Source organism: Zootermopsis nevadensis, unplaced genomic scaffold, assembly GCF_977971745.1.
Source record: "Zootermopsis nevadensis isolate Lab colony 2312 unplaced genomic scaffold, Znev_1.0 Znev_ptg000009l, whole genome shotgun sequence".
In the NCBI taxonomy this organism is placed as follows: domain Eukaryota; kingdom Metazoa; phylum Arthropoda; class Insecta; order Blattodea; family Termopsidae; genus Zootermopsis; species Zootermopsis nevadensis.
The window spans coordinates 4,761,860-4,776,295 of record NW_028259141.1 but is presented as its reverse complement, the minus strand read 5'-3'; the positions used below and the strand labels follow the sequence as shown (position 1 = coordinate 4,776,295).

At 39.5% G+C, this 14,436-nt stretch overlaps 1 protein-coding gene and 1 long non-coding RNA gene across 4 annotated transcripts in view; one reads left to right on the top strand and one right to left on the bottom strand.

Moving 5' to 3' along the window:
- The window catches only part of LOC147874418 (uncharacterized), a 34,175-nt gene extending 20,157 nt beyond the window's left edge, over nucleotides 1-14,018 (top strand). The window contains exons 2-4 of one of the 3 annotated variants that reach the window (XR_015534356.1): nucleotides 6,840-10,689; nucleotides 11,191-12,475; nucleotides 12,859-14,018. This is a non-coding gene — a long non-coding RNA (uncharacterized LOC147874418). Of the gene's footprint in view, nucleotides 1-6,839; nucleotides 12,476-12,858 lie in introns of those variants that run through there. The other 2 variants (XR_015534354.1, XR_015534355.1) reach the window with 2 other exon arrangements.
- Nucleotides 1-14,436, bottom strand: part of ph-p (polyhomeotic proximal) — a 189,933-nt gene that overhangs the window by 127,973 nt on the left and 47,524 nt on the right. The window lies entirely within an intron of this gene.

Genomic DNA, 14,436 nt, shown 5'->3' with positions numbered 1-14,436 from the left:
AACTTCCACAATATCTTTACCTTTTTTTCACTAGGCCTATTATTTAAGAACTCGAAAGGGAAAATTTTTTGGAGATCTCAAAGCACCAAAGTATTTTCGCTCGTAGAACAATCTTTGTGTGAGTAAACCGGACTACATCGCTTCCCAGAATGTCTGCCTTACCTCCCCCTTTCACTCTCCCTATTGGCTGATGGCAACCCAATTACATTGGTGCAGCACAGAGCAAGTCCAAAAGCTGATATATGGGCGGAGTTTACGTCCCCTGAGTTATTCCGAAGGGGAATGCGGTAGATTGTATAGTGGGGAGATGTATTAGATCTGCTGGCTGGTGAGAAGTTCAAAACTTTATTTTAAAATGTGGAATGTTCCATTCCAGGATTTACACTGCCCAAGAGTTATTATTTTAGATTAAACGTTAGGGGATTGAGTTTCACAATAAGTTTAAAATTTGTGTAAAGTGAGAAAATCTAAAACAAAAAGAGAGTAAATAATGTACAAACTCATGTAACATTAATAACTACCTAACAGTATTTGTCACTTAGTGGCATCAGCTGAGAAGAACAACCAATGAGAGGAAACTTCATGTAACGCTTTCCAGGATTGGTTCCGTACAAAGGTCTAACTTGCACTACAGCGTAGAACTCTGTTCCCTACGACGACACGGGTGGGGAAGTGGAACTAAGGGGAAAAGTTTTCCTGCTCTGTGATATTTTCTGTTCCGTACACTGACAGCTTGTAATTGGACAGGCCGGATGGGAACCAATCCAGCATGCTCCATCAAGGCCACATTTTGTTATGGCTAGAGTGGTTTTGGGGGCCGGGGGGGGGGGGGATATCCAGTGTCTTGTAAAACGAACCTGGTGCTGCGTGACGTAATTAGTACAACGACCTCTTTTTCAAAACATACGACGTAGAACGCCAATAATCTCCTGGGGGACTTGTTACATACATCGAAGACGCTAGTAATGAATATGGGCTGTTCCTTTGACGAATGTTAACGTAATGAAGAAGTCTTTACTGAAGTCTTCACTCATATCTTATGACTGTTACAAAGAATTTCAAGATCTTGCATTGTTTTCGTAACGCGATCTTTGCCAAATTTTGATTAAAATTAAAGTAAATCTGTCCCACTATACGCCATGTAGGCGCTTGGGGAAGAGCCTTTATAAATCGTACTCATTAATGACGGCACTGGATGGGGGTGAGTGGTCGGCGTCACGCCCCGGCCGGCTTTATCCCCGGGAAGGGACCCCGATACCCATTGGATAGGAGGCTGGGTGGGCCCCAGAGCCTGGACGTAGATGCTAGAGGAAAAATTCTCTGCCCCCGTCGGGGATCGAACCCCGGTCCTCTAGTCCGTAGCCACATTTTGATTAGATTTTAAAAAAAATTATAAAAATTCAAGGAAAGAGTCTACCACTTATCTCAGAAGCCTGATAAATATAAAATCATCTTTCGGTTGATCTGACATAATGGTAGAAATATTCTGCTATATAAACAATCCCAAGCTAAAGCTGATAAAAACGTACATTTCTCCCTTAACGTTGAAAGAAAGCTCTTAGACTAACCACCTTGTCGATAAAACAGGAGGTCGTACATAACGCTGACCTGAATCTACATTATCTAAACTGAAAAAGCGAAAAATAAAAGTTGATATTAAATTTATATTTCATTTTGCATGTATTCTGTATAGAGCAGGGCTATAATCTTTTTGGGCAGGCGGGCGACATTGAAAAATATGTGTTACGATGGCCAGAGGATTCAAATATCTCTAGAGTAACCAGAACAAAACTGTACGTTATTATTTATGGCATGCAAAATAACCTTAGGAGCATAAACGAGATGTTTCGTAAGCAAAATTCAGCGGCCATGTCTTTACTGATTCACTACTAGATGGCTCTAGCAGACAAATCAGGATTGAGAAGAAATTGTGTCACTCACTACTCAAATTCACTTTCTAATTCGTTATGTAAACAAACTCAAGTTTAATATTATCATCCCATCGATATCTAGGTCTTCTCAAATGAGCTTTTCCTTCAGGTTGCCCCACTCATATCCTGTATGCATTTCTAACCTTTCACATACATGCTACGTGTTTTACCCATCTAAACATTTTAAGTTAGAGAACACTTTCATTGCGGTTTTTTAATTCCAGTAAATTGTGAAACAGAGAAATATAGGCCTATCAGAATATTTATTGTTAACAGAATATAAGCCTATTTGGTGGTATCGTTACCGAAGGAAAAAATATAGTCCTAGGGCTGTCAGTAGCAAAGTAGTCAAATGGGGCCTCGGGAATAAAATCCTGGACATGTTCCCGATTCATATCATAATTTTTAATGCCTTCTTCACGACGTCGATTTTCAAGTAATTTAAATCAGCCACAGGATTCCATAACAGTCTACGATGGTCTTGCAGGCCTGTAAAATGGGGCAAAAATTTGCTAGCTAGGCGGAGAATGGTCAGAATTAAATTCTTCGCTGGAACAGCGTTCCTCTCGCTTGTAATCTGATGCTTGTGGTTACTTGAACGTATTGACAGGAACTTGGGATTATTTTATTAAGATTCCCAAAGCACACAACGTCTATATCTTCGGTATAATGCCAAGTCGTCCAACTATACCCCGTGGTGGTTCTTCAACTCGGCACTAGATGGGGGGTGAGCTGTTACCCTCGGAGGAGCAACTTCTGGATAGGACTCTTGGTGAGCCCCAGAGCGGATTTAGATGCTGCAATGTATTTGTCCCTGCCGTGGATCGAACCCCACTGTTCCAACCCGTAACCAAACACTATTGACTGAGCTATCTCAGCTCAGAATCTAAATTTTTTGTTCATGTCTAATAAATTACACGAGGTTCATAGCCTCGCAGTGTTAATTGTGTTTTGTAAAGAGACAAAGTTAACAGTAGCCAGCATAGTCAACGTATTTCGTTTCTATAAAACAACGGAGACTTGTTTTTGTGAGTGACCTTGAAATACAACGGAACATTTTTAAGTAGTCGACCACACTTAAAATTACGTATGAAGGCGTATTATTGAGGAAAACATGCGTTACTTTAATATAGCTTAAGTAGTCTAATGAATCGAGGCCAAACTGCTGGACATATTTCTTAATAGGGCATTTATATTTATTTAGTGTTCTGTCTGACGACAGGTCTATATGAACAGGATCCTTCCATCCTTTTCTCGGACTGGGACCTGTTCATATACGTTCTTGGCAGATGATCCAGAAGTGGTTTGCCATTGCCTTCTTCTGTGTGTGAATGGAGTAATTGTTGGGATGCCACGGAGAAATCGGGGAAGCCCCCGGAGGAAAACTCCGTGTTGCCTAGACCACGACCTTGTCCAACACAAGTTATAAATTCGGGCACCGCCTGGAATCGAACCCGAGACCCCAGGATTACAAGGCCAGCGTTCTAACCGCTAGACCACCGTGGAATAGGGCATACTAGACTAATTTTAGCCTTAAATTAGACTACAAAACTTATATTATTATCATCATAATCACTGTATAAGCCACAGGACTATTAACGTCTAAACTGAATGATCGTGGATAGCTCAGGGCAGTGGTAAAATTAGTACCATATGCCGTTTTTACTGTGCAGCTTTTATGTCTTCGTAATTTAATTTACGTTGCCGGAGGAGGGAAATCTTCGTGGTGAAACGGCATATGTCAGTGCGAACCGGATGGGAACTTCACTCACATTTTATTGATACCTACAAATTAGGCGTAATATAGCAAACGGGCAGGGCGAAAACTTATTTTCAAAAATGACAGTACATTTTTTTTTCAGTTTGGAACAAAACCTTACAATATGATTCCCGGATATGTAAAACTCTTTCCCTTCACACATGACGACGTTAAACAGAAATCGCACAAGAAAAAAATATCGAAAAGAAAAATTTTCCGCCTTTTTCCAAATCTGAATTTTGAATTCCCAGATTCGTGGATTACGCCTACAATACACTTGTAAACATGTTTTGAGAAAGAAAGTTGGCTGTCTACTGGGTTGTAGCGCCATGTAGTCTAGTAGAAGTTTACCGACGTTTCTGAGGTCCTTGCTGCTTCTATCATCAGGGCGGATGATGGAGGTAACAATCCAGAAGACAGCCATCTTCGTACTCACTGTCGTGAGAACCTCAAATCCTACTAAGATTTTGAAAAATCTTCTGTCCCTCCAATCAAATTGAATTAAGAGCATAAATTATATTTTTCAAGTTCGCTTTAAATTAAAACCAGACACGGAACTAGAGTTAATAAGGAAGACGATCTTCGACGTGCATTTGTTTCAACTACCCCGAGGATCAAGACACTTGAAGAATCAAAACACGCAGATTTGTCATTTAGCAGAGCCCCTTAGATCAGTTTTCTTTATATTTTATTTACAATTATAAAAAATCAGAATTTGCGCTAAATATTTCCCTATTTCGCCGATTTTTAGAGGCACTTTATTCACATTTTAACATTTCTGAAATTGGCCCCGCGGGGGCGGGGGGTCTTTAATCGAGGAAATATGATAACAGCCCATCTTGGTAAATAAAATTTCTTTTATGTTTTTTAATAGATCTTATATAATTTTCTTTTCCTCTCTGACCTGCCATAACCTCAAATGTTGAAGATAACTGTCTTCTGTGTTGTAGCACTGAGTAGTCTGGTAGTTTACCGACGTTTCTGAGGTTCTTGCTGTTAGAGGGCTCGTCGCCCTGATGACGGAGGCAGCTAAGGACGTCTGAAAACTTCGGTAAACTACCAGACTACACCGCACAACAACCCAGAAGACAGCGATCTTTATGTAGCCTGTTTCCTACAGTTTGGTCCAAAATTTAATACAGAGATTTTTAGAACAACATCTATATCCAAATTTCTTCTAGTTTTATTGTTTCAGAGCGGAGTTACTCCAAGCAGAGCCACACAGACGTGGGAAAGAAATTCCAAAATGACATACCTAAACGAGTGAAGAATTATCCCTAACCAGAAGAACAGATCGATCTGTTATCGATCGTCTCTCTCGCTGTCACTAATCGATATCTAGCTGGGCTTATATGTACAATAAGTAAATGAAGTTTGGACAGAAGTAAGCGTACATGGAAATTCGGTGGAGGTTCAGATGAGCTAAATATGAAGCATATATGAAACAAGAAATGCATATAAAATTTCAGTAATAAGCCTCTTGGTGATTACCCATCACATTCTTTCCTGTTCATCCAAACTGAAAATTAGCAGAAAGTGAATAAAAACACATGTTCCTCACATTAATATAGGACGGCCTTACTTATGGGAATATAATATTAAAATGAAATTTTGTTAAATATATTCAGAGAACGTGGGATTTGGCGCATAAATTTGTTTAGGATATGATCCAATGAATAGTTTTCATTCTGGGGGCGAAACTCCGTGTTTCATAACAGGTCAAATAACCCAGTTTCAACGTTTAGTGTTTTTTTGTAATGTTATTGTTTCAATTATATTGTAATTTAATGGTACCTATTTTTTTGTATATGTCCACAACGGAATATGCGATTAATATTCATTACAAGCTTCGAGAAAGAATTCAAATTGGAATTTCCTTCCGACGTAACATTCTTCTATTACATTTATAAATAGCTTACTTTGTTTCATCAAGTCTTTAAATCATTAAAACATTTATGTGTGCATTTTGAAATAAATTAAAAAAATTAAACGGGTTACTACACAGAAATTGTGGGGGGCTAGACATACCACAGTTTGCAAATAACGCCAACATAATTTTTGGAATTGATACAAATGTTGCAAATGATACGTGATAAAAGACGCGAATTAAAATTACATTGTACACACCATACAGCGAGTAAGAACATTGTAATAAAACACTGAAAGATTGACAAAATATTCGACATTGAAGAAAATAACTAAAACTGTCAGAAAGATAAAATTGACACATGCTACGGGAAACAGTGACGAAGTGGCGAGCTGGTTCACAGTGCCCCCTTTTCCCCTAAAATAGTACTTCGTAATAATTATGGCGTGCTGTCCAGAATTGTAGCTTTCCAAATGTCACCAGTGACGTCAGAGTTGTCTGAGCCGATAAAATTTGCGTCTGGGGTGTCTGGATCTTGTCTGGGCTGTTGATGACGTCATCACGACGGACTCCTCAGCGTGGTTCCACCTCTTCGACTCAATCATACGTGCGGAATCACTTATAGAAATTCTTGTAGTGTCCATTACTGTAGCCTGATTTTAACCAAAATTTGACCGTATACACAAAATTTAATACAGGTCCCCACATTAAATTTAATTAAAATTTATTCTGCGATTATCAAGTTTAATTTTAAGTTAGATACACACGTGGCGAAGCTTCAAGGCAATTTTTTTTAAAATTTTAGTTCCGAACGCGTGTAAAAATAATAAAAATGCCGTATTGAGGCAGATTAATTGCTGTTAAATATTTATTTGCTTCCATAATAGCTGAAGTTTCCATTTGTAAGATTTAATTAAGTATACACTTGTTTCACCGCCACGGTGGTCTAGCGGTTAGAACGCTGGCCTTGTAATCCTGGGGTCTCGGGTTCGATTCCCGGCGGTGCCCGAATTTATAACTTGTGTTGGGCAAGGCCGTGGTCTAGGCAACACGGAGTTTTCCTCCGGGGGCTTCCCCGGTTTCTCCGTGGCATCCCAACAATTACTCCATTCACACACAGAAGAAGGCAATGGCAAACCACTTCTGGATCATCTGCCAAGAACGTATATGAACAGGTCCCAGTCCGAGAAAAGGATGGAAGGATCCTGTTCATATGGACCTGTCGTCAGACAGAACACTAAATAAAATAATAAATAATAATAATACACTTCTTTCGTTTCAGATGGGTTTTTTTGTTCTTGAACAGTAAACAAGTCATCTGGAGTCAACAACAGGAAAATGTCTTGCTGGGTGCGAGCAGTGTTGTCAAAACCTTAACCGTGCCTCGCCTCTGCTGACGTACAGGAATGGGAAAGCGTTAAGAGGAAGACGTCGCTCTCTGTTGAGGACCTTGGCCTACAGATGAGATGTGACATTTTCTTATCTCAAATTCATTTTCTTCTCCTTCCAATATACTCTTTAATAACGCACTGTCCTTTGGCAATTATCTTCCGTCCCTCTACTGTCTTCTCGTCATTTTATTTTCATGTTATTACTACCCGTCTCGTTTCTTCCTTCGTCCGTCTTATTCCATCTGATTCTCTTCCCCCTTTGTAATTATCTGACTCTCGCAACTCTACGATCACGATCTAAACGGGTAAATCGATTAATCGACTGGCCCGCAGTGGACCAGTATCATCCACGAAGAACATTAAGCCTTTGTATAATTAAACTAAGGATTCGAAAGAAACACTCAAATATATATTTAGTTAACTGCCTCAACATTCAGGCGGTGCTGAAGAAAACCGTGAAAGAACATAGGATATATTGTCCTTGCCGAGATTCAAACGAGATCCACGAAGTAAATAGACTACAGGAAATCGCTTTGCATTTAGGCCTAACGCTCGTGAGGGAAGAACAGAGTAAAACCGCGGAAGACAAAGGTTAATTGGTTTGTGGTATCAAATTTCAAGGTATCAGAGGACGTCGTTTCATATCCTGGTTTAGCTTAAGGGATGGTATTTTGGAGACATGGAGACAGCTGTCCTGACTTGGGTATATTATAGTAGTCTTCCTCAGTCTCTCCAGAGCATTTGCGGACGTGTCATATTTCAGGCTGATAGTCAGATAATTGAGGTTTGTGGCGAGTGTAAGCCTCGTCTAACTGGCTAACAACGATAGATTTTATCACATCTTTCTATTGTATTCGTACGTAATGAGTATCACTGAACCACGAAAGTAAGACAGAATAAGTTTTAGTTTTGTTTTTTAAAGTGTTAGCCCTCGTAACAGGGCTAAGACGTGAGATCTGATTCCATGTTTTGCGTTTCTTGAAATATTGCCTTAGCAAAATAATGCTGGGAACTTTACGCGGAGAGTGACAAGTCTCTACGTTCCCCAGAATTTGACCTTCGACGTTCGTATAAGAATTCCTCGGCTAATGGATGGCGAATTTCCCATTCAGTCACTTCGAAACACAATAATGTACGCAGACTTAGGTTTTCATGTGAAGTGCCCTGTAGCGTCGTTCGATTTTCACAAATATTGTAATGTATCGATTATTGCGTCTTTATGTATGTTACAGTTGAAGCTCAACTTTAATTTAATTACGCATATAATATGTGGTAAGTGGTCTGTTTTAGGTCGGCCAGCAAAGCGAGTACCTGCAGGGCAAATTTTGATTCACGGCACAGACGACAAAACGTCCCTACGGCCCACCTGACCACCAGGGGGGGGGGGGGGACGAAGCTGGGGTCAGAATTTGTAGAACTGTTTCTCTAAACCCTCAAACCAAACCACTTTAATAACACTAAATGAATAAATAGGTCTATTTGTGTGCAGCTCTGAAGATGGAAGCAGTTTGCTCATACGAAACGTTGATATCTACCTACAAGTCCACACGGCGTTCACAATCCATTGGTACATTCCAAAGCTTCAGAGGAAAATACTACCTTCAGCACTGAAGATGGAGGCAGTATATTCCTCCGAAACGTTGATGTATACCTACAAGTCCACACGGTGTTCACAATCCATTGGTACATTCCAAAGCTTCAGAGGAAAATACTACCTTCAGCACTGAAGATGGAGGCAGTATATTCCTCCGAAACGTTGATATATACCTACAAGTCCACACGGCGTTCACAATCCATTGGTACATTCCAAAGCTTCAGAGGAAAATACTACCTTCAGCACTGAAGATGGAGGCAGTATATTCCTCCGAAACGTTGATATATACCTACAAGTCCACACGGCGTTGACAATCCATTGGTACATTCCAAAGCTTCAGAGGAAAATACTACCTTCAGCACTGAAGATGGAGGCAGTATATTACTCCGAAACAATATATACATACAAGTCCTCATGGCGCTACTAGTCTGCCGATTTTTATCGATATGTAACTCGATCATACTTTGTAATTTTCTTTTCAACCCAATTTTCCTTCAGTACGTCCACAGTCATCCTGACTGAGATGTTTCATGGTTTTACCCAGTCTATCCAGACGAATCCTGGGTGTAGTACCTCAAAGTAGGCCACGACCGCTTTATTCCAGATCCTCACCTACTAACAATTCACGATCAACTTCTATCTCATTCAACGCTAAATGTACTCTGAAATTTAAAGAGCGTAGCAAAGAAAACTAAGAATATGTCCAGCGAGGCCAAAGTGTTTTAAAATAAGCCACGACCGTGTCATAATTATAATAACCATAACCACGTACGTCCTGGACCAATGAGCCCGACACAGAACCTCCCAACACCAGTGAGCCCCAGGCTACAGCCAGGCCACAACCCGCATTGACAGTCAAGGTCATATGCTATAATACTACCCACTCCAAAGACATCGAGCTGTACTGAAAATATCTAATCTATTTCATCCAGGCAGGTGATGTCATGAACATGGATTTTTATCGTCAGGACGTCAAATACATGGCAAAACAAGAGTAAAACAAGTTAAGAAATGTACGCATTTACCATAATCTGGTCGTAGATGTGAATTGTAAATAGCGCCGGTGATGTTAAAATTGCTTAGGACCAATGACATTTACGTGGGCGGATGTCTGGCTGGGTGATGACGTCATTACGGAGGATTACTCCTTATTAGGTTACCAACGTACGTTTGTCTGCGTTCACAGTAAAATTGTCTGAAAAATTAAAATTCAAATGGCTCGAATATTAGTCATTCTTTACCATCCTTGGTCATCTTATCTTCGCCATTAAACAATCTATGAGCTAAACTGAAATGGTAAGACGATTATGAATTGTGTGTTGAAAATACGGTAGTACTTGAATTGTTTTTTTTAAAACAGTTTCCCTGCAGAAGGGAATTGTATCCATGTCTTTGAGAAGTTAATATTCATTTGACAATGTCATCTTATCATCAGATTGCTTGCTTAAAGTCTACGAAAAGACTTCACGCTGCTCCAAGTCAACGGTACAGTGTTGCTAACTTTGTTACGCTGCTAATTCTGAGCTATCGTCTGTTATAATGTCGTAGATTTTGCTGTGACCTTGAAACATAGAATTTGGTGACGGCCACAATACTCAATAAATTATTCGAATTTTATGAAATCAAGAGGTTCATTTCTGTAAGCCCACCACTAGACACTACCCTCATCCAAAATTAATAGAACATTTCAGGTTTTCGATTCTAATGTATACATCTCTCATCTCTCCCACTGCGTGCTACGTGCCCCATCCATCTTATCCTTGGTTTTATCGCCCTACAAATTACGAAGCCCCCAACGTAATTTTATCAAGCCTTCTGACGTCCGAATTAGGGACAAATATTCTCCTCAATGTTTCAGTCTCATACACCTTGAATCTCTGTTAATCCCTCAAAGTGAGATACTAAGATACATTATAATTATTGTCAGTGGCTCTGTACTCCTTGGAGGACCTTGAACCCTTCACACATGGAGGACTCCTTGGACGAGTGATCAGCAAGACCTTAACGTCTATGGGACGGATAAAAACATCCATGTCTTGAATGGGATTCAAACCCAAGGTGTCAGCGTCCAAGCGAACAAGGCCCACGCCCCAGATAAAGCGACCACCTTTACCAGCAACACGTTTCATACCTTTATAAATGAAGCGGTAAAATTATATTTCTGTTTATTCTTAATCTTCACGTTTTGGGGCAGATGATCAGAGGACAGCGGTAAGAGTGTTCCTCCCACGCAAAATAAATTACAGTCATTACATTGATTTTAGGGACAGTGATTTCAGATGACAAATTTATGTATGAACATTCTCATTCCGGATGTCAACACGAAAATTTGACCAAACCTAATGTTCTATTCAACTAATAAGCAAAAAGAATATTCTATCCCAGTATTTGTAGCCTTAGAATTCCGAAATTTCATTGTTATGAACTGTAGAACTCTAAAACTTAATTTCTTAGTATCTTATGAAAAAAACAGTGAGATCATGAATTTTTTTAAAATCAGACAAATTATTTGGAACTATAATATGTTACATCAGACATTTGATGTCTGTCTGACGCAGTCGTAAGATAACTGTCTTCTGTTTTTTTTGACGAATCTTCTCTTAGAAATTTACTGACGTCTCAGAGATATTTACTGTTTCTGTTATCAGAAAGCCCTGATGTTGGAGGCAGTAGGTTCTACCAGACTACACGACGAAAGATACCAGAAGAGAGTTATCTTCCTCCTCGTCTCCTTGAGAACCTGGAATCTGACCTGAGGCATTGCTGATAACCGAATGCAGTCCAAAATAAAACTTTCTCAACAAGATTCAGCAATGTTTTGTCTTTACATGATAATTCCAATTCTTGTTTTCATATGAATGTTGACTAAACTCATGTAGAATTTCTACCATAAGAATGACCTATACCTGATAACCTCAACTTAAAAAAGATAATTTGTAAATATATAATTTTGGGAGTTATAATTTTAAACTTTTTTAAAAAAATGTATTTTTACAATTATTATATGATAATTAGTGCATGGTTTTAATGCTTTAAAATTGTTGCTAACGTATACGATACGTATCGTAAAAGCTCAGGAATATAAGATACACATAACGAACAACGTCTTGGAACGGAACTCGTTCGTAAACCGAGAGTTGCCTGTACCGATTTTTTTCCCCATAGGACTCGGCAAGTACGTGCTTTATAATATTATATTACTCGGTGGTCTAGCGGTTAGAACGCTGGCCTTGTAATCCTGGGGGTCTCGGGTTCGATTCCCGGCGGTGCCCGAATTTATAACTTGTGTTGGGCAAGGCCGTGGTCTAGGCAACACGGAGTTTTCCTCCGGGGACTTCCCCGGTTTCTCAGTGGCATCCCAACAATTGCTCCATTCACACACAGAAGAAGGCAATGGCAAACCACTTCTGGATCATCTGCCAAGAACGTATATGAACAGGTCCCAGTCCGAGAAAAGGATGGAAGGATCCCGTTCATATGGACCTGTCGTCAGACAGAACACTAAATAATAATTATATTACTCGTACTTAAGGTCTGTAACCAGATGTTTTATTTGAAAGCACGAATATTACTGATATAATAGAGCAGTGGCTTCTCGCTTTCTTGTGTGGGCACTCACAGTTCTGGTAAGTCTTTGCGAGTAAACAGGTGTTTAGGGTGAGATGTCATATTGAGTGGAAAAATGATTTATCGTGCTTCAAGGCTGTGCTTATGTCTTATAGGAAGCGTCAGTGATAAGAATATTGATATTTTCTTTATAATACAACAGGACATGCCACGTGAATACGTGAAGAAAACAGATATTACTTCCTAGTCACTCTCAAGAAATTAAAACAGGGAAAATTGCATTGTGGAACGCGTCCAAAACATATAGAACCCTGAAGAGACGCATTGAATCTGAGAATTTCGTGAAAGTGTCTCCTGGCACTGCAGGTTCGTTTTATATTTTTATGTCATAAATTTCTTTGCTCTGATTATTTAATAAAGGTTAACTCCTATTATTCAGTGTCAGGACTTTTTCCATCGTCTGTTCTTTAAAACCACGACGTTTCGGAGGCTGGTTCTGTCTGCGTCTTCAGGTGAGAGGTCACTGGACAGGTACTAGCTCTATCTAAGGGACCCAACAGAGTAGGTACCTCTCACCTTAAGACGGAGACAGAACCAGCCTCCGAAACGTCGTGGTTTTAAAGAATAGACGATGGAAAAAGTCTTGACAATGAATAATTTTAGATATAAACTACCGTCGTCAAAACCCTTTAGAATTGAGTTAACTCCTATGTTATTTTAGTTTCACATTGAACTTACGACAATTTCAGGTTGCCTTGGAAGACAGTAAAATATATATAGCGTCCAGAGGAAGCTGTTTTTCCACTAACAAGCAAATCTCTCCGACAGCTAGCTTACAGTTTTTCAGAGAAAAATTTCATTCCTCATCGGTTCAACAGAGACACAAGGCTTGCTGGTTATGACTGGATGCAGCTGTTTTTGAAACGTCATCCTGAACTTAGAGTGAGGAAGGCCCAAGGTGTGTCTATCGCACGTTGGTTGGGCATGTGCCACCAAGAAGTAGACAACTACGTTACACTGCTTTTACAGACCTGCCAGGAAACCCGCGAACCCCAGTAAGATCCACAATATGGACGAATGTGGCCTGCAAATGAACCAGGCAAAGTCTTTGCCACAGTTCGTCGACTTCCTCTGCTGACGAATTCTTGCCCAAAACCGACATGCGGGATGATGAGTTTTGTGTTGTTTGTAATGGGTACTTTTACACAAGAAACGGCCTTAAATGTGACCGAATTCGGTGTGTCAGCTGTGCCAAAGACTGTAGTTCTGGCAGTTTGCATTGTAAATGTTAAATGTCTGTCTGATCTCTTTGCAAGCAGAGACATCTTCCCTATACAGTTGGGGGAACATGCCAGTTGTGTAAGGTTGTATTCGAAGAATTATTTTGCCTCTTTATATATCTCATTTTTAATTATAATTAATTACTCGAATACAAAAATGATAAAAAAAATATCGTGTCAATCTTTGGTACTTCTTACTCACACCATTTTCTAGTTATCCCCGCGAAATGTCTCAACTGTTGCGTCTTTCCCCGAGTTACCCTAAATGATTCCAAGAAACTTTCGCCACACATTAAACTTGGTCTTTTCCTACCTTCAGAAGGTAACATTTTGTACTGGACTATACAATAACCCGTCATCTACACGCTGTTATAAGGATGAAAAATGTATTTAATTCTAAAACACGTAGAAAACAAAAGGAATTGATAACTAAGTGTTACAGACAGGACCAGACTTGACGTCGGCGTAAGAGTGATTCACATTTGTCTACAGTTGACAGAAGTAAACGCCTTGTCACCTTATATTGACAACGCAAAGAACTTGATGACAGACAGAGAATGAAATTCTTTCTTGCCAGAGCCTTAAATTCTGCTTTATTACATTAAAATCGAACAAACGTGCCTTTATATTGAACAATAAATTGTTGGCTCGTAGCTCTGTTGTTATATTAATTTTTATTGTGAACCGTTATGAAATCAGTCTGATAAACCTTTTAAACTAAAATTAATTCTAACACTGATACTGCGGAAAACCTGTTAAACAAACGAAAATAGGCCAATGGCATGAATATACTACACTGTGCGTAAGCCTATAGCTTATGTAGTTGAGCGGTTGTCGTTAAAGAAAAAACAGGCTAAAATAACGAGTAGACTACACTGTCTAAAGGCTTATAACTTATATAGTTCAACTGTTGTAATTAAACAAGCACAGGCTGAATACACGAGCACACTACATTGTATAGAGGCATGTAACTTACTTAGTCTCGAACCGGCGTAGTTAAACAAAGGGGTGGTTAAGAACAGACTAGATGCTTGCTACCAGACTATT